This window comes from Muntiacus reevesi, chromosome 17 (assembly GCF_963930625.1).
Source record: "Muntiacus reevesi chromosome 17, mMunRee1.1, whole genome shotgun sequence".
NCBI lineage: Eukaryota > Metazoa > Chordata > Mammalia > Artiodactyla > Cervidae > Muntiacus > Muntiacus reevesi.
The window spans coordinates 19137617-19158581 of NC_089265.1; positions in this window are offsets into that span (position 1 = coordinate 19137617).

Below are 20965 nucleotides of genomic sequence, written 5' to 3' on the forward strand. Positions count from 1 at the left end.
TTCTCTTTTTTAGTGAAGTATGATTGATTTACAGTGTTGTGGTTCTGGTGTACAGCAAGATGTTTCAGTTATACACATGTATTTAGATATTTTTTCAGATTCTTTTCCATTATTTTTATTGCAAGAAATTGAAGTATTCTTAGAGCTTTCGTGTACTCTTGTTTGTATCATGAAGTTTTAAAACAGTAGATGCATTGGAAAATTCACACACATCCCAAAAATATTTTTTTCTTGAGAACTTTTTTCTCTGCAGCGTTTAAACTATTGTTTATCTTCTGTAGTTGACGTTAAATATTTGATGTGTCTTCAAGGAAAAAAAGTTGTTTCACTGCTTGTGGCGGGTGTGATATTCAGCAAAGTGCTTAAGTTTGAAAGTAAAGCTTTGGGTATGTGAGGTTTTATTCACTTGCCCTTAGTTTTTAACTGATTCCTTTAATTATACTAAGTTACTTATTCATAGATATATAAAGAAACTATTGAAGGGTAAAATTCCTATATGACAGATGTCAGGATTTTAAAACCCTGTAAGTTTCTTTGGCTTCAACTTTCTTTGCTTTTGAAACAGTAAGAGTTGAAAACATTGGATGGATATTTTCTAAAGAATACATTCTAGGAAAAAATGAGTTTAGCATTCGTTTTAGACATGGCATGTATATTTACCTACTATATTACATCATATATAACATATATATGAGATATCTCATATATATATTTCTCATACATATTATATATATATATATATATGTATATATATATAATATATATGAAGTGTGCTAAATCACTTCAGTCATGTCTGACTCTTTGCGACCCAATGGACTGTAGCCCACCAGGCTCCTCTGTCCATGGGATTCTCCAAGCAACAGTACTGGAGTGGCTTGCCATTTCCTTCTCCAGGGGATATATATACTATATATATATATATATATATATAGTATATCTCATATATACTATTATGTTACAGAAAGTTGATAAAATAAGCATAGAAGTTTTATTTGAGACCTCAAGATTAGAAGAAAACCAATGTTTAATGGAGTAGTGACTGTCAGCCTAGCACTGTGTAATGCACCTCACAGTTTTGTCAAGTGAGTTATGTGTTGTTACAGTTGAGGAATCAGAGGCTTAAATCAGTTACCTGATTTATCTGCAGAGCTGAAATTTACATTTGATTTTGAATGTAAATTCTGGAGCCCATTCTCAACACGTGCCTTACTTTATTGAAAGCTGCGTAAAAAAGATTTGATTCCATGTAGTCATTATAAAAGACAAATCTAATGTCTAAACCTAAGGATTTGAAAGTTTTAAGTATGTATTTTAATTTGATCCTCAATGTGTTGTGACTAGACAGGGCAAGTGCTAATGTGCTCATTTACAGGTAGGAGGGGGGATGGATGGATAAGGATCTGAAACTTAGAGGTTGAAGGACTTGCTGAATTGAGCAAGGCTAGTGATTAATCAGACCCTCTTGTTGACTCAAGACCTTTCTTGGGTCACCTCATGTGGTTTCTCCCGCCTGTCCTCCTGTTTGCTAAAAGTGTATTTCAAAGAGGCTGGAGGTGTTGTTAAAGCAGAGTGTCTCAGGATTGTAACATCTCATAAAAAGGCTTGTGAAACACCCCTTTCCTTCCATGCCCTCCCCATCCCAGCATCCTTTGTAAATTGATTCTAGCAGGAAGCTGTGTGCTGCCAGGAATCAGCTGAATGAAATGCGTTAGTATTGTGATCTGTTCTAATTGTATTTAAATACTCATGTCGTTAAGAGCCTAATTTTCTTAGGAAAAAGTTTTTCAGTGTCCTAAAAAATGGTCTATCCAGTGATTGATGACACGTACCATAAAAGTTTGTTGATCTTTTGGCTTCTGTTCACATCATTAGTTTTTATTTGCAAGAAAAGGAGGTTTTACTCACTGTAGGAACATTTTTAGCCTCTTTGCTTCTTGGGAGACATTTGGAGTTTGAAGGTAGTGCCCAGTGTGACCATTTGGGACTTTGGTTGGGAATGTGGCAGGGGTGGGTTTTAATTCCTGTGGGGTGACTTCCCTTTTGCTCTGACCTGTCAGGTCCATGTGTCTGACTCTATCTAGTCACGCGTGGGGATCTTTCTGTCTGGTGAGCCCCAGCTTAGGAAGTGACTTGTCGACCCTGCCCCAAGAGCCTGCCTGGGAGGTTTGGCAGACCCTCGTGTTCCTACTGTGAATCCCGCAGGCTTGTGCGGGACGACAGATGGTTGAGGGAAACTCAGAGCCACCCCTCCACGTCATGATGAGAAAGGACCAGCCTCCTGGTAAGTGGAAATGAGAACCCACGCACCTTTTAATTCTGGTTAACAGGACATTGAAACAGACACAAAGGGAAGAGGGGAGGAAGACCTTTCCAAAGTTACCAGCCTGTCTTTGTCGGTGCTTCTTGCACTTACCAGTCGAAAATTCCTCATCTATATATTGCTTTACCTGTATAATCAGCACACTGTACTGACCATATAGTGTACACTGTATGGTGCATATATAGTACACTGTATCCATACAGTGGTACGCTATAGACTACTGGGACTGAGGAATTATCTTTTTGTTCCCTTTTTGGATATAGATAATCGCTGTAAATGCCGAAAATGTGAGGCAGGATCCAAATGGGGTCCTGTCGGAGCAGCCATGGGGCTCGCTGTGCCCTCAGCCCCTCCCCTGTGACTCGTCTGAGGCCTCCGCAGCCGCTGCTGTGGCCTCCGCGCATCAGACCTCTCGCACGTGACTGAGGGACGCGGGCTTTGGCTAGCCAGGGAGTGGCGTGGGCGTCCTTACAGAGCGGACACGCGTTAGTGCAAGGCAGAGAAGCGGGCTGGCAGGGTGGCTGAGTCCCCAGTCATCATGGACTCAAGGGGGAAGACTCTTGAGCTTTTGCTGCCTAGTTGCTTTGGCTACAAAGCGTGTCGTTGGACTCTTGTAGCATTTCTGTCTTCCTCACTACCAGCATATCCTTACGATGAGACTCCTTGATTGAAGCCAGCCTCTGCATGAAGCCTGTCCACAGCCTGGCTTCAGTGCCGTCTCTGCCCGTTCCTAGCTGATGACTTCCTGGCTGCTTACCCTCTGTGAGCGTCGGTTTTCTCACTGTACAGTGAGATAACAATACCTGCCTCAGAATATTGGAAGGATAAATACGTAACAGATGTGCCCCGTAAGCTTCTGCCATTATGGTTATTGCTGTCTGTTGTCATTGTTATTGCTCAGAGGAGACCATATGAACGTACTTCCGTTTCCTAAGAGGATACAAAATCCCAAGGTTATCGTTGTCCGGATCTGACCACTGGCGTGGTTGATTGTGTTGGGGTCTTGTAGCAGTGAAGGTAAATTATACAAGGCTTTCCTTTCCTTTCCCTAAGCCCCTTAGAATTCTGTCAGCCTGATCTTTGTCCACAAACCTGAGGGTTTTTTTTCTGTTGTTCTTATTTGAGAGAGAAATATCTAGTGTACAAAGGGGGCCCCAAATGCCATGAGTCTCAGGCTACTGAAGGGTTATCATGCCAGGATAAAATCATACGGTGCACTTTAAATGTGTCTCTCCTGACCAGTTATTAAAAAGAAAGAATTTTAAAAACATTGCTGTGTATGTCCCCAGACAACTGTTGTTCACTGAAATACACAAACATACCACAGTCTTTTGACGAGGTCCCTCCTCCTCCGATGACCAAGGCTCTCTAGGTTCTACTATGCTGGCAGCTGGACCAGGAGAAGGAGTTGCAGAGATAGCCTTTTATCTCTGAACTGTTCACCTTCGGCTCAGTGCCCAACTGCTTGTGTACAGGAAACAGAAATAAAAAGTAATTATTAAAGAGAACTCCCCCACTGTCAGTGCTGTGACCTCCTTCTCTGGCAGTCAGCTTTTAAAACAAGCATCTTAATATTTCAGCAGATGGTGCTAAGGTTTGTTAAAGCAGCCTACAGTATTCCCACTTCATTGCCACATTTCTGGATTCTTTGTAATTAGCTCACGACATGGGTGAAAGTGAGCTCAGAATGTAACCCAAACCCGTGGAGCTTGGAGAAAGAGAAGCATTTGGTGAGAGGAGCTGGATTCTTCCTTTGCTTCAGGGACTTGCCCAGAGGTGAGCTCTTTGAGATTAACGGCAGCTGGAAGTCACTGCAGCTGCTGAGTCTGTCCTGGCTACCCTCTTCCTTCCAGATATGATTCAGGTATTGATTTTCATGTATAGAAGCCCTTTGTCACTTTCATCCCCAGCCTGGTTTCCTGAAGTGGACCCTTGCTCCTCTGTTTATTATTTATTCCTTGTCTCTGTTCCTGCGTTTTGTCCATGTGTCTAGAGATCTCATGTAGAAGGTGTTAACAGTTTTAGAAAAACACTGAGTTAGATTTTGTAAACAAAGAGTGTGTTGTTAAGAAAATCTTGTTAGACTGAGTTTAAGCGCTTTACCGCATGAGGATGGGTGATTGTATCTCACTAATGTTAGAGCAGTCCTGAATATTCATTGGAAGGACTGGTGCTGAAGCTGAAATTCCAATACTTTGGCCACCTGATGTGAAGAGCTGACTCATTTGAAAAGACCCTGATGCTGGGAAAAATTGAGGGCAGGAGGAGAAGGAGACAACAGAGGATGAGATGGTTGGATGGCATCACCGACTCAATGACGGGTTTGGGTGAACTCCGGGAGTGGGTGATGGACAGGGAGGCCTGGCGTGCTGCGGTTCATGGGGTCGCAAAGAGTCGGACACAACTGAGCGACTGAACTGAACTGAACAGGTGCTTACACTGTCTTTGTCAAAGGAGCTCTTTATTTCACTACCCACTCTGCCTAGATAATGCTGGGCAGGTAACTATTTCTTGATGAGTGTATGTGACATAGCATCGTCTGCAGGAGCTGCTGGTTAGGAATGATGTCACACCCTTACGAGGTAATGTTGGAGCGCTGTGTCAGACTCTCAAGTAGCCTCACAGAGGGTTTTTGAACCAAAGCATATGAAAGGTTGGGAGTTTCAGTTTTGCTCATGATAAGAATAGTGAAAGTAGAATACCATCTTTTCTACTGAGAATTTGCCTTTGTCTCCCAAGTGTTTGGCTTAAAAGACAGTCAAGAAAGAAATCTTCCCCTTGTACTTCTTCCCTAGCCTGCTTGTGTTTCTGTTTGTAACAAACACTGCTCTTAGCAGGAATTTTGCTCAGTAATGATTCTTAAACTGATAGGAAGTACTTAAGTACATATGAAGAACTTACTATGAAGCAGACACTGTTACCTATTTATGTGCATTTTCATTCAGTTCTTCTAGAGAAAACTCCACAGGTAAATTGGTTATTATTTTGTTTCATAGAGGAGGACCCTAAGATTATTCAAGTAGTAAATGGTAGAGTTGGGACTTGAACTTAAGTCCATCAGACTTCAAAAGCCTGTCAACTGAGACTGGCTGGGAAGAATTCATTTTGAGTTGCTGTCCTTAATGCTCTTGTTTCTTCTTTGTCAGCTCTTAATTTTATCTCTTCCTCACTTAGAGACAAAACAGACACAACGTATACACTACACTGTGGAGTAGAATTAGGAAGGAAATGGGGGAAAACTTCAGTTTTCCTGGGATAATTAACTTAGCAGATGTGTGGTTTGTTACTCTGTAGAACAACAAGGTCAGCAGCAAAAGTGAGCTGGGGCAGTGAAGGAGAGGAATGGCATTGCTGTTTGAGGGGAGAGCTGCTGGTAGCAGATCTGACAGTAAATATTGCTGCTCCTGCTTTCTGCACATGGCACAAATATCTGGGTGTTACTTTCCTCCCCGGGGAGATAATTGATTGTAAGAAGAGTGAACAAATTCTTTGAAATGGGACCTCTAGATGAGTATTAGCTGTTCTTGTTGTCTTCATCCTTATCATCCTCTTCTGCCCTTACAATTTTTTGAGATATCTTGTCTCAGGGGGCAGTGTTGAAATGCATCACTAACATTTTGACAGAGAGCAAGTACCTGAGATTCTAGCCTTGGTTCCTAGGGTTTCCCTCCTGAATGCTAAACCGATTCAAAAAGCAAAGGTACTCCTGAGGAATCCTCTTTGGCCAGATGGATCAGGGATACATTTCCAAAATTAGTGCTGCATGGAGAATTCTCTCATGGACTAATTCTTCTCCCCTCTCTGAGGACCATCTGTCTCACGGGCAGAAGAAAAATAGGCATGTGTTCAGCTCTGCAGGGTTGCCACCTGGACCTGTTCCTGCAGTGCTTCCAAGTGGAGGGTTGGGCTGTCTTTGGGCCAACCCAAAGCCTCAAGTTCTGGTTCTTGAGTGAGGAATTACGGAATGAGGACAAAATAATTTTGATCCAGAACCTAGTTTTATAGAGCAAGGATCCATCACTCTAGACCACGGGTGAACAGATTTTTTTCCATAAAGAGCCGGGTAATGTGGCTTTGCAGACCAACTCAATAGATAAGAGTTTGAGCAAACTCTGGGAGATACTGAAAGACAGGGAAGCCTGGCATGCTGCAGTTCATGGGGGTGCAAAGAGTCAGACACAACTTAGCACCTAAACAACAACAACAATCTCTTGTCACAGCTATTTAACTTTTCCTTTGTAGTGCAAAAGCAGCCACGGATAATTCCTAAGAGAATAATCCTGGCTGCGTCCCAGTAAAACTTTTTTTTTTATGGGTTTGATCTGTCTTTAATAGAAACAGTGTATACAGTAAAACTTTATTTACAAAAAGAAACAGCCATCCAGAATTGGCATGCAGGCGGTAGTTTGTTGACCCTGTTCTAGACTACAAGAATTCAGTGTACAAGGGGATATTTTCCCATTAGAGGATTTGGATCCATGCAGTGTAGTTGTCAAGGCTGATGTTGAGAAATGTAGACTTCTGGATTTGTAGTTTTTTTAAAGGCAATTTTGCCTTCCACTTCTGCGGCGTTCAGTGTTTAGTCACAGTTCTGATTATTTGAAAGTAATTTCATCATCAGCATAAGATGACACCGGGAGGATTCAGCACTGATGTTGGACTCCCAGAAGGACACCAGATGCTTTGGAATGTCAGTCTGAACACATCCACTTAGACATGCTGCTTCTAAACTGAGTGTGACCAGCTCGATCCTGGATGTCGTGAGCTATATTGAATAAAGTCAATCATGTTGAATAGACTGTTCCTTTCCTTCTAGTTTTTGCTTCCATATGGGTTGGAGTTCTTTATCACGAAGCTGTAACTTCCTTCTAAAGATGCTGTGGGTGTGCAGCTCATCACAATTACGGTGATGGATTTGGGCCCAGTAACTGTGTTCCCTTCCTCACTTTGGCTCTGAAAGGATGCATTGAAGACAGAAAGCTGCAGATGTGAGCCACCAAAATAAACGCGCCTGTGACAAAGCCGATGCTTCCTGTTTCTTGGTTGGGCTTAAATTCTTTACATCCAGACTGATGGTTAACTATCTAGGCAAGTGAATTAGAAATTGTTTACAAGCTAGAATGTGAATACCAGTCAAATATTCCCACATTATTTTGTATCATTTCCTTTCTCTTCATTCTCCAAGGGGAGGGATGGTAATTGTGCCCATCTGAACGTTCTACTTTTACTGCCCGATTTAAAGAGATAAAGCCTCGTTCGACATGTACAGTGTTTGCTCTTTTATTTGTGATCAGGATTATGTAGTAGGGAGAGATACTAACCTCTTTACTAGATGATTGAAAGGCAGTATTTAAGCATTTGTTTTAAGACTTAGTTTTCTTTGACTGGGTGAGTCAAACAACTGGGTAATGACATATCTCACATAAATTAAATATCTCATTCTTGGAAACACATGGAAACCTCAAGTGCACATAGTAGACCTTATGTACCTGAACTTGTTTTTACAAGGAAAATTCACTGTCAAAACAACAGAAGAATGAATGAGAAATGAAGAAAATAAGGAATTGTAGTGAGACAGAGGGATGAAGACCGGTGTATATTTTCTCCCGTCTTAGTCCAGTGGACTAGAAGCTTCTAGGCACCATTAACTCATGTTAATGGAGTTTATATAGTAGGGTGATGTGAATATATAGGGGTTTTTTTTCCTTTAGTATTTTCCTCAGACTTGGAGGAAGAGTTGTGAAAGATGAGTGAAGTAAATAATACACACATATCAGCAAATACAGTAGTATTGACTTTACATAGAAAACGGTTCACTTTTTCATGCGTGAGATTGCAGGGATTTAATGAAATCTCTCACAGCTTCTCAAGATAATGAGTGAGAAAGACAGAAGGAAACATGCAGGCCAGAATATGAGGGTGCTGGAGAGGAGCGGAGAAGCTCCTCGCTGAGGCTTGCAGAGACCGATCAGTCTTCCTGGTAGAAGTACTGTACAAGCTGAGCCACTGAAAGGCGAGGGGAGTTAGCTGGGCTCAAGGAGAAAGCAGGGAGGCGCCTGCCTTGTACAGAGCCTGGCCTGTTCAAAGGTAAGATAGAATATATGTGAGTTTAGGGACTTTGCAGTAGTCCATTTTAACTAGACTATAGGGACTTGGGAGAGGAGGGTAGGTGAGAGGCAAGTCTTGCAGATAAAAACAGGGGCCTGATCTTTTCAGGGAGCGGGGTATTTATTTATTTTGGCCTCATCAAGTCATAGTTGTGGTCCGTGAGTTCTTCGTTGTTTCCCTCTGGCTTCTCTCTCATGGATAGGCTCAGTAGTTGCAGAATGCCACATGTGGGCTCTTTGTTTCCTGACCAGAGGTTGAACCCACATTCTCTGTGTTGGAAGGCAGATTCTTAATCACGGGGCCATCAAGGAAGTTCCAGGGGCCAGATCTTGATAAATTTTATAAGCCATGTTAAAAAGATGAAGATTGTTTGTTTGTTTGTTTTTAACTCCTGCAGGACAAGTGAAGAGTTTTAAGCAGGGAAGTGATTCAGTTATATTTGATCACTGTGGAAAATATGGATGAAGCAAGCGTTGGGAGGAAGATAAGATTGGAAGCAAGGTGATTGATTAAACCGTTCCTATGAAGCAAATGAGAGATGGTGGTATCCATTTCTGAAATCTCCAGGAATCAGTGGCTGTAGAATCATTTGAAAAATAATATTCAAGATCAGAGTAAGGTAAAGATAGGAGTTTTGATTGATGGTGAGATATCTAACAATTTTGCTATATATTCAGTGGCTCATTTATTGACATGGAAAGCAGGGGTATTCAGACAGGTTTGGAAAGGGAGCAGGTGAGTTAATGATGTATTATCGAAGCCATTAACAGCTGCTTGGAAAGAGCCCTAAACTGAACAGGTGTAAGAGAGCATCAAGAAATAGAGCAAGAAATGAGGCTTGGGACCAGGTTGGGGGCTGCAGTGGTCTGTGAATCCTCTGTATGAAGCCAGATTTGCGGGTAAGGAATTTGTTGTTGTTGTTGAATAACTAAGTTGTGTCCAACTCTTGACAGCCCCATGGACTGCAGCATGCCAGCCATCCCTGTCTGTCCCTCACTGTCTTCTGGAGTTTGCTCCAGTTCATGTCCATGCAGTCAGTGATGCCATCCAGCCATCTCATCTTCTGTTGCCCCCTTCTCCTGCCTTCAATCTTTGCCAGCATCAGGGTTTTTTCCAATGAGTCAGCTCTTCGCATCAGGTGACCAAAGTATTGGAGCTTCAGCTTCAACAGCAGTTCATTCAATGAATATTCAGGGTTGATTTCCTTTAGGATTGACTGGTTTGATCTCCTTGCTGTCCATGGGACTCTCAAGAGCCTTCTCCAACACCACAGTTCAAAAGCATCAGTTCTTCAGCACTCAGCCTTCTTTATGGTCCAACTCTCACATCCATATGTGACTGCTGGAAAAATTACAGCTTTGACTAGACAGACCTTTGCCTGCAGCTTTTTAATATGCTGTTTAGGTTTGTCATAGCTTTTCTTCCAAGGAACAAACATATTTTAATTTCATGGCAGCAGATAAGAAATGGTGACAGAATTTGAGCTGTATTTGAATGAAAACTCAAGGGAGGTGGAAAAGAACTAGGAGACTAAGTGGCCTTTGCTTTAGGCCAGGTAAGAGAAAGAGACAGTGTCTGTGGAAATGGAAGAAGAGGCTTAGAACAAAGCACCAGGGTGGATGATGGAACATGGTTGTGATAGAGGGGAGTTCACCAGAACTCTGGAGCAGATCTCCTTTGCACAATGGCCCAGTCCTTTCCCAGTCTCACCTTATACCTCCTTTCTCAAGACCGGGAGCTGACTGTGGCTTGGATCATGAACTCCTTATTGCCAAATTGAGACTGAAATTGAAGAAAGTGGAGAAAACCACTAGACCATTCAGGTATGACCTAAATCAAATCCCTTATGACTATACAGTGGAAGTGAGAAATAGATTTAAGGGACTAAATCTGATAGAGTGCCCGATGAACCAAGGATGGTGGTTCATGACACTGTACAGGAGACAGGAATCAAGACCATCCCCAAGAAAAAGAAATGTAAAAAAAGCAAAATGGCTGTCTGAGGAGGCCTTACAAATAGCTGTGAAAAGACAGGAAGTGAAAAGCAAAGGAGAAAAGGAAAGATATACGCATTTGAATGTAGAGTTCCAAAGAATAGCAAGGAAAGAGATAAGAAAGCCTTCCTCAGCAATTGATGCAAAGAAATAGACGAAAACAATAGAATGGGAAAGACTAGATATCTCTTCAATAAAATTAGAGATACCAAGGGAACTTCACATGCAGAGGTGGGCTCAATAAAGGACAGAAATGGTATGGACCTAACAGAAGCAGAAGATATTAAGAGGTGGCAAGAATACACAGAAGAACTGTACAAAAACAATCTTCACGACCCAGATAATCACGATGGTGTGATCATTCACCTAGAGCCAGACATCCTGGAGTGTGAAATCAAGTGGGCCTTAGGAAGCATCACTACGAACAAAGCTAGTGGAGGAGATGGAATTCCAGTTGAGCTATTTCAAATCCTGAAAGATGACGCTGTGAAAGTGCTGCACTCAATATGCCAGCAAATTTAGAAAACTCAACAGTGGCCACAGGACTGGAAAAGGTCAGTTTTCATTCCAGTCCCAAAGAAAGGCAATGCCAAAGAATGCTCAAACTACTGCACAATTGCACTTATCTCACACGCTAGTAAAGTAATGCTTAAATTCTCCAAGCCAGTCTTCAGCAATACGTGAACCGTGAACTTCCAGATGTTCAAGCTGGTTTTAGAAAAGGCAGAGGAACCAGAGATCAAATTGCCAACATCCGCTGGATCATCAAAAAAGCAAGAGAGTTCCAGAAAAACATCTATTTCTGCTTTATTGACTATACCAAAGCCTTTGACAGTGTGGATCACAGCAAACTGTGGAATATTCTGAAAGAGATGGGAACACCAGACCACCTGGCCTGCCTCTTGAGAAACCTATATGCAGGTCAGCAAGCAACAGTTAGAACTGGACAAGGAACACCAGACTGGTTCCAAATAGGAAAAGTAGTACAAGGCTGTATATTGTCACCCTGCTTGTTTAACTTATATGCAGAAAATCATGCAGAAAACATCATGAGAAACGCTGGGCTGGAGGAAGCACAAACTAGATTGCTGGGAGAAATATCAATAGCGTCAGATATGCAGATGACACCACCCTTATGGCTGAAAGTGAAGAAGAACTAAAGAGCCTCTTGATGAATGTGAAAGAGGAGAGTGAAAAAGTTGGCTTAACGCTCAACAATTAAGAAAACTTAAGATCATGGCATCCAGTCCCATCACTTCATGGCAAATAGATGGGGAAACAGTTGCTGATTTTGTTTTTCTGGGCTCCAAAATCACTGCAGATGGTGATTGCAGCCATGAAATTAAAAGATGCTTACTCTTTGGAAGGAAAGTTATGACCAACCGAGATAGCATATTAAAAAGCAGAGACATTACTTTGCTAACAAAGGTCTGTCTGGTCAAGGCTATGGTTTTTCCAGTGTTCATGTATGACTGTGAGAGTTGGACTATGAAGAAAGCTGAGCACCGAAGAATTGATGCTTTTGAACTGTGGTGTTGGAGAAGACTCTTGAGAGTCCCTTGGACTACAAGGAGATCACACCAGCCCATCCCAAAGGAGATCAGACCTGGATGTTCATTTGAAGGATTGATATTGAAGCTGAAACTCCAATCCTTTGGCCACCTGATGTGAAGAGCTGACTCATTTGAAAAGACCCTGATGCTGGGAAAGATTCAGGGCAGGAGGAGATGGGGAAGACAGAGAATGAGATGGTTGAATGGCATCACTGACTCGATAGACATGGGTTTGGTTGGACTCTGGGATTTGGTGATGGACAGGGAGGCCTGGCGTGCTGTGGTTCATGGGGTCGCAAAGAGTCAGACACAACTGAGCGACTGAACTGAATTGACCTTATCCTTATGTTCTTTTGCCAACCTGGATAGTTTGCAGTTTCATGAATATGTGAGCTTCATTTTTTGTATTTTCTCCCTATATTTTCCTTTACCTTAAATGCCCTTGTCCCAGTTAATCAAATACCAATGAGCCTGGAAGAAAGAAAAAAAAAGGAAACTTTTTCCTCTTCGTAAGCTTCACTTCAAAAGCCACCTTCCCACATCTTGTGCCCTTAGCCTGAAATCTCTTGTAGGGTATCTTCATAGCTGGTTCTCACTTCTGGCTCCACTAAGCTTTAACCTCACTGACAGCGTATGTCTTGATTTTCTCAGGTCTATTTCCCTTCTTCTGTACCTGGTACTTTCTCAGTAAAGATTTACTCATGCTTACTAGAGTCCAACAGACTGGAATCAGATCTGCACTGTAGCACTTACTGGTTCTGTTACCTGGAGTAATTTATTTCATCCTTTGAGCCTCAGCGACTTCTTGTGTAAAACAGATGTGTTACGAAGGGTAAGTTAGGTCACACAAATCCTGTACTTAGTGTGACGTTTGGTACTTGACAGCTGCCGTTATTGAGTGCTACTGGTAATGGCCATGTGGATATTGGTTTATGGGGGGCACGTCACATAATGATTTCTTGTAACTAAAAGAGGACACCTGTACTAATGGATGCCCCAAGGTATACGAATGAGGGTATGTATGTCCAAATGATGGATTCTGGTCATTTTCCTGTACTTTTAGAAGAACTAGCAGATACCTGACATGTAACCAATAGAAGTCTTGTGGAAAGTAAATCTGCAGCATACATAAATAAACAAATCTGCGGAAACCCATTCTGTTTTATTTTGGATTAAAGCATATCCAAAAAGGTCCCCCAGACTCCCCCCACCCACCTTTTAATCTACTAAATTGTATCGATTTGATTCCATATGACAAAGGGCCTGATGCCTCCCTCCCAATTTGGAATGTCAGGAATACTCAGGGAACTTTATGGCACTGTCCTAGATAAGTAATATGCCTAAAAATTTTGTCAGTCTGATCATGAAAGGGCTCATCTGAATTTAAGTAACGTTTAAGAGCTGTTATTCACATTTATACATGGCAATGCCGATTCTTAAAGGTTTGTTTTTTTTTTTAAGATTTTATTTTATGTTTTCTTCATTGCATGAATTCTCTTTTGCTGTACTTGAGTAACTAATAAATTGGCTGTTTTAGGCTTTGCATTACAAAAGCCTGTTTTCCTCAATTCAGGCAATAGACAGGGCAGATTCCTATGGGCTGTCTCTTTCCCATCCTCCCCATGGACTTTTCTGTTTGGCTCACTGTCTGTAGATACTCTCCATATCCTGAAAGTTTGGTTTCCAACATAATTATCTTGAAGTGAAATCTGTTTGTGTTTTTCATCCATCTAGGCAGTTTCCCATTATAATACAGCTTTCACAGTTGAGTACTACTGATCTCTTGTGTTGTTGAAAACGGTTGGTGATTAAAATCACCCTTTTTGCAAGCGCTACCCACGGCTGCTCTCCACAGAGAATAATAAACTACTACACGGAAATATTAAGATAGCACTTGAGTACTAGAATTTTAACCACTTCATGTGGCTGAGGCACCAGGGCCTTTTCAGCCTCAAAATTGGTAACGGGCCTAACTTAACTGGGTGCTCCCCAGGGGCCCAGGCCACCTCCTACAGTGCAGTGTGAAACTTAACTGTAATTTGTTGTGACTGATCCCTAATGCAAGTGTTAACAGTGGCTAGTTGCCATGAGTAGGGAAGTGAGAGTACGTGTTGTTTATCCAGACAAGAAGTGATACCAAAATGAAACAGGAGGTGTGATTCTAATTTGCACCTCCATTTCGTTTGCCTGGAGAAACTACATTTCTTTGTCATTATTTCTGAATATATATAGTGACAGGGGAAGGCTTACCAAATGCACTGCTAACAGATGTGGCAGTCACACTGTGCAGCCCCTCGTTTTGTTCATTCATACTTTCTTCAAACCATTGTGTGTTTTGGAGAAGGGGCTTGTACCAGTATTGCCCCAAATCTCAGCCAAGTGGGAAATATGAGTAATAATGCCAGGGAGCATTTTGAAGCACTTTCCACCATCCTGTACTTTTCTGTATTATGACACTCATGTGTTAGATTGTTTGTGCAAAATATGCTCCTAGAAAATGGGAAATAGTGAAGAGTGTATATGTTTGATAGAAATGATAGTAGAATATTCCTGACACTTTTAAGTGACCAGTTTCAGAAATTGCCAAAGTTTGTGCCATAGAATGCTAGCCCTATAGAACATGACGCTGTATGAAGAAGATTCAGTGGTAAAACATTAAAGATTTAGAACACCCATCTAAATATTAAAGACTGGGACATTTGGCGGAGGAGCATCCCAGTTAACTTCTGTTTCACTCTGAATGTCTTGTACTTATTTGCTCAGAGAAAACTTGTTATGCCCTACTTAATAAATTATACTTTTGAAAATGCCAGCCTGTTCTGATTGTCAGGATAGATAGACATTTTTGTCACATGAACCAGCTTTTGTAACCCTGCGTTCTTTGACAGACTAGTAGTAGTGAGTTCAGGAGTTGATGCAACGTACAGCAGTTTTTCAATAAGAATATTCATGACCAAAAAAAAAGAATATTTGTGACATTGCCATTATTATTATTATTATTACTGCTGCAGTTCACTTTAAACAGCTCTGTCCTAAAGAAAACCAAAGTGTAAGTTCAGGGAATAAAGACAGTTGGAATCATGCTGTGATACCGTTGTATTTCTCCCTCATGCAGTTGAGGAGAGAGGGACAAGTCCTTCGAGAAGGCTAATCTTAGCAGCTGTGGGAGGATTCCTGAGCCGAATGCCGAGGAATGCTTTTACCCTGTAGCCGTACTTATTAGAAAGCCTTGTTGGAGGTTTTCAGGCAAATGGAGACTTTCCTTCATTTCTAGCTCTTACCCGTGTATTGTGGAAATAAAGCTTTAGGAGGTGTATGATCGATTAATGCCCTCCTTCCCTTTGTGACTTTCAGCAATAGCTCACAAATACATACTCTGAGTCAAATAAAGAAGTATTGTATAAAAAGAACTTCAATACAAACTGAACCATATTGCCTTGTAAAAATGCAGGGCTGGAAAATGTCATTCTGTTGAATCAAAAGCAGCTCCAGCTTCACTGGCCAGCCCTTGATCACTTTAGAGTGTGACCCACATAATTGGTTTTCCTACTGTCATATGACAGACATAGCACCCCAACATTTTATCAGAGAGCTGGAAAATAAACACTTGCACGACAATGTCTGGAGCTAGGAAAACAATGCTTGCAATTTTGCCCTCGTTGCTGTTTTGAAGTTTGCACCTCAAGGTGCTGCTTTGTGAAGAAAATTAAAGTCAAAGGGAAAGTGCCCAGGTCTAAGTTAACCATTCGATCCAGGATCCTTTTCAAGAGATCTCAGGGAAGCATTGCCAATGATACTCCCGTTTGCCTATGTGAGTAGAAGGTTGGGCAAGTATAAAAATAAATGCCTGGTTTTCCCCAAACTTAGACTCTGCAGCATGAAATTCACACTGGAAACGTGAAAGGATTAAGCCTCTTTCCGTAGAGCAGGTAGAGGGATCTTCCTACTTAGAAGGAAAATTGTTGTACAGGAAATGGACACATTTCACAGTCCAGTGCCATCCATATTCTCCATTAAAGAATGAGGTGAGCAGGGTTCTATCCCAGGCACACACAGGCCTGAAGATCTTTTAGGGTCTGAATTTCCCTCGATAGAGGCAGTTCTAGCAAAGGAAGATTTCCCAGGGCCCGGATCCCTGAGTTGCTGGCAGGTTTCAGATAACTGTGTCTGGCCTTATTGGGGAACTCTCGGGTGGAGGGAGACAAACTCGCATAACTAGGGCTGGCAGGTTATTTTGTCTTCAATTAAGTTGTAGCATGCCCTGAGATCAGATTGTTCTATTAAATTAAAGATGTTCTTTCTCTTGCCGTTTGTGAAGTAGGAGAGAGGCTCAGGACCAGAGCGGTTAGAAGCTTGTCAGCTTCATCACTAACCAACCACAAACAAATCAGTACGTAGGCAACCTGCTTTCACTCTGCTTTCTGCTCACTGTTGCAGTTTGAGCTCTCCTCACAGGCCACGGTGAGGACTAGGAAGCAAGCACTGACTGGGTGGAACCTGCCCAAAGTAGCTCTAAGTCATAGGGTGAAATGATTTTTGCTAGTAGAAGATGATGTAAAGCCAGTGGGCGCTCAAATTCTCCTTTTCAAGGCAGAGATGCTATTCCTGGGCTGTGTGCACTGCTGAAGGTCTGGGTAGCTTGTTTCTTGTTCCCAGCACCTGGCAAGTATGTAAGAGATTGCTGAATGAATCAACTTATCTACTTGATTTCCTCATTCTCTTGGTGGCTCCTCCTGATCAGATTGGCAGGGGAGAAAAAAGAAAGGGTATAAGTTTGGGACATGATTCTTGTCCTGCCCTTGGACTGGACTTCAGATCTTCAGATTCCTCAGCCTTCATAATCCTGCCAGTCAGTGTAGGTTCTGTTTCTCTGGAGACCCCTGCCTAACACAGAGGGCACTCTGCCGTCCTGAGTCTGCTGATCTGAATGTTAATCTCATCCCCCAAACACCCGCACTGACCCCCAGGATGCTATTTGACCAGTTGTGGGGGTAGGGTACCCTATGGCCCAGTCAAGTTGACACATAAAACTTGAACATCACACTGGGTCATGAACTAGGAGAGGAGTACACATAAAGTTTGGAGAGAAAGAAAGGCATGGGTTCATGCAAGGTTTATTCTGAAAGTACTGGGGAGACTGTTGAAGGTGCTTGTTATACAGGGAGTGTATGTAATACACGCATCTCTTTTCCAAGCCCATCACTCACGTTTCAAGCTTGGGTGGAGGTAGCTTTGAAGGTATGAGGCGGGATGATGGGAGGTGGAGACACTTGGACTTAGTGGAGAAATATTTGGATGGGTTGAGTTTGGGGAAGGAAAGGGTCAGTCACGTGTGACTGACTAGAACGGCAGAGTTGAGTAGCTCCAGTCGAGGCCATGGCCTGCAAAACCTGAACTATATATGGTCGGGCCTCTTACAGAGTTTGCTGATCCCATGCTAGCGGTCTCTGGAAAACCATGGCAGCATTCATCTGGCCATCTTACCTAACCCTGAGACACCTCTTGGCAGGAGCATTGTCAGAGATGTGAATTTTTCTGTCTTCGCTGTCTGTGGACTGAAGAAAGCCAGCCTTAAAGGGAAGGGGCACTTTGTTGGGCAGTGTTAGTGCCATGACCTACTCCAGCAGCCAATTAAAGCAGCTTCCGAAATTGAGGAGAGTATAGAGGTGGTGACCAAGGGTCGTAAGCACAGCTGCCTCTGTCCTGGTAGAGACCGGCCAGCCAGGGTTCCAGGAACAACAAACCGGAGGGTGTTGGCCGCCCTGATGGTGGAGGGAGTAGGTGTCAGATGTGAGGGAGAAAAGGTGCCTGACCTTTTCATTTTGAAATTCTGCAGAGATTATCTTCCGGTCCATGCAGCTATCGGCCCCCTGCGAGATGAAGTTGTGTTAGGCGTCCAGCTTTTGCCTCCATACAGGACTGGAGGTCATTCTATCGGTTGCCTTTTGCTGGGACCGAGTTTTATACCAATATAAGGCCCTCAGCAGGGATCTTGCAGAGCCTCTTGTCAAGATAAGAGCAGAACCCACCCCCACCTGCTTTTCAGATACAAAGGGCAGTATTCCTGAGTCCCTTGGGGATGGGCACTGCACCTGTGTGGTACATATCCTTTCACAGGAATGAGTTTGATGAAGTTTTCTTCATTTGGGGGGAAATAACTGAACCTTTGTGGTTGGGACACAGTTTCCTAAAACTAGCATGGCTCAAAATTGCCCTTATCAGAGTATGTTTCTATGAATCTGAGCGTGACTTCATGATTTGCCACCACAGAAGCACAGAATGGCTTTTTGTTTTGTGGGGGAGGGGTCCTTGCCCTAATTTTTTCTAAGGCTCCAGGGGTTTGAAGGGAGTTTGCAAGGCTGTTTCCTTGTCTGTGAAGAGGCCCAACTCAGGGCCACAGGCCACTTCATGAGGCCGTTGGCGGGCTGTCCACACTGCCTTTGTGCTCTCTGCACAGTAATTTGAGAAGCACTTTTCTGGGCTCCACGTGTGCAAGCTCTGCTGGTGAATTTTTAGTGACACGAGAGAGAAATGGCGTCATACCTTTAGAAGGCTGAGAGTGTCTAAACAGGACCCAGGCTTAACCCTGAAGCCAGAGAAGGGAGGCTTCCCTATACAGGTCTTGAGGCTGGTCGGGGCGGCAGAAGAGTCTCAGACTTGGTGAAATTGACAACACAGTGCCACGTAAATACTCCTCAGTAAAGAGTATTTATTTTTCTGAGCTCCAAAATCACTGCAGATGGTGACTGCAGCCATGAAGTTAAAAGATGCTTACTCCTTGGAAGGAAAGTTATGACCAACCTAGATAGCATATTAAAAAGCAGAGACATTACTTTGCCAACAAAGGTCCATCTGGTCAAGGCTATGGTTTTTCCAGTGGTCATGTATGGATGCTGTGAAGAAAACTGAGCACCGAAAAATTGATGCTTTTGAACTGTGGTGTTGGAGAAGACTCTTGAGAGTCCCTTGGACTGCAAGGAGATCCAACTAGTCCATCCTGAAGAAGATAAGTCCTAGATGTTCATTGGAAAAACTGATGCTGAAGCTGAAACTCCAGTACTTTGGCCACCTCATGCGAAGAGTTGACTCATTGGAAAAGACCCTGATGCTGGAAGGGATTGGGGGCAGGAGGAGAAGGGGATGACAGAGGATGAGATGGCTGGATGGCATCACCGACTCGATGGGCATGAGTTTGAGTAAACTCCGAGAGTTTGTGATGGACAGGGAGGCCTGGCGTGCTGCGATTCATGGGGTCGCAAAGAGTCGGACATGACTGAGTGACTGAACTGAACTGAAAGAGTATTTAGTCTTCCTTTCTCATCTTCGTTTAACTTCCTGTTTCTATCTTCTCAACCTCATGTTCCATCTTGCCTTTGCTTATACTTCCTGGAGAAGTCTGAAAAGAATACTGAACAGGAAGCATTCTTTAAAAAAAAAAAAAATTCTGCTGTTCCAGCATTATTTTTTCATACTATGCTAATCATTTCTGAATACGTTGTACAGATGGTAGGTTGTATTTTTGCGGAGGGTTTTTTTTTCAAGCCAAGTTCATAGACATGATCTTGAATTTGTAATGCTGTATTCCTAAGTGTCTTTTTTGGCTGTCAAAGTAGTGCTGTCTTTAAAAAGTACAATGTAGATACTCTGGGTAATGCTGATTATATCTGCTTGCTTTATAAAAAAAAAAAAAAAAGTCTTTTTCCCTTATTGTAAAAGAAACATTTATTATAGAAAATTGGGAAAAGGGGAGAAGTAAACAGAGGGATGATGAATGGGTTTAAGTATCACCCACCAAAAGAACCTCTTTCTTATCCTCCCATCCCACCCCCCTTTTTTTTTTGGCGATACGATGAGCAACATAATACAGATTCATTCAGTTCTATCTTAACTATATGTGTCAGATATGCCTGGAACAAAATACCTGGCTTGGAGAACAGATTAATTGAACAAAACAGCTGGCTTGGAGAACGATTAATTGTATGCAGTTTGGATGATAGAAATAATATGGGTTTTAGAGACATAGAGATCTGGATTTGAATTCAAGAATTGGAGTTAATGTGTTCTTGGGAAATCACTTGCCTGCATTTTAACTGTAAATTAGGCAAATGGTATTTTGGGGAGGTATTGCATGAAGAGCCTCAGCTATTGCCAGCCTCAGAACTAGGGGGTCCACCTAGTCTGTGTGATGACCCTCACCTCCTGACTGCCTACTGCGTGCAGACCCGGCTCAGGGGCGAATTTGCATTATAAAGGGTCACATGAAAAATATTTTAGGCTTTGAGGACTAAGGGCAAAATCAAGGATATCATGCAGACGCTTATGTAATCATTTAAAATGTAGCCGTTAAAGAATATAAAAAAACATTCCTAGGTCCCAGTCCCAGCCAAGACTGGCCGTGGGTCTGTAAAGCCATCTTCACATATTGTGAAGGAGTCATACTTCTGATAAATCCAGAGCCGGGGCAGGGGGGCAGCAGTCTGCGCTCCTCTCATGCCTGAAGGTCGTCACTGTGATCAGTGTAACCACCAGGACCACGTTTCCCTTCATCTGTCGGCTCAGCTCTGCGTCTTTCTTAGTGGCGCACACCCGCTTCCTCTCCCTCTGCCCTGCCCTCATTCTTGTACCTGCCAAGCACTTGTCGTCCTCTGGACCTTTTCATCGCAGGTCTCTCTCTATGGAATGCCCTGCCCCCGAGTGCCTGGCAGACTCCTGATCCCTCAGGTTTCAGTTCAGATGTTAACCTTATCTGGAGAATCCTGCTTAAATATATATACTTACCCTGCTGCCCCAGACATTCTGCCACACCATCCTTTACCTTCATCCTCTTTGCTTCCTCTTCACTTAGCGTTCATCACATTCTGTAATTGTGTTTTCTCTGCTTCCTGGATTGTCTGCTGCTGCCCAGTAGGACACAAGCCCTTCCTCAAGGGCAAAATCAGGACCAGTGTCTTTTCATTGATAAATTCTCAGGGTCGGAACAGTGTTGAACA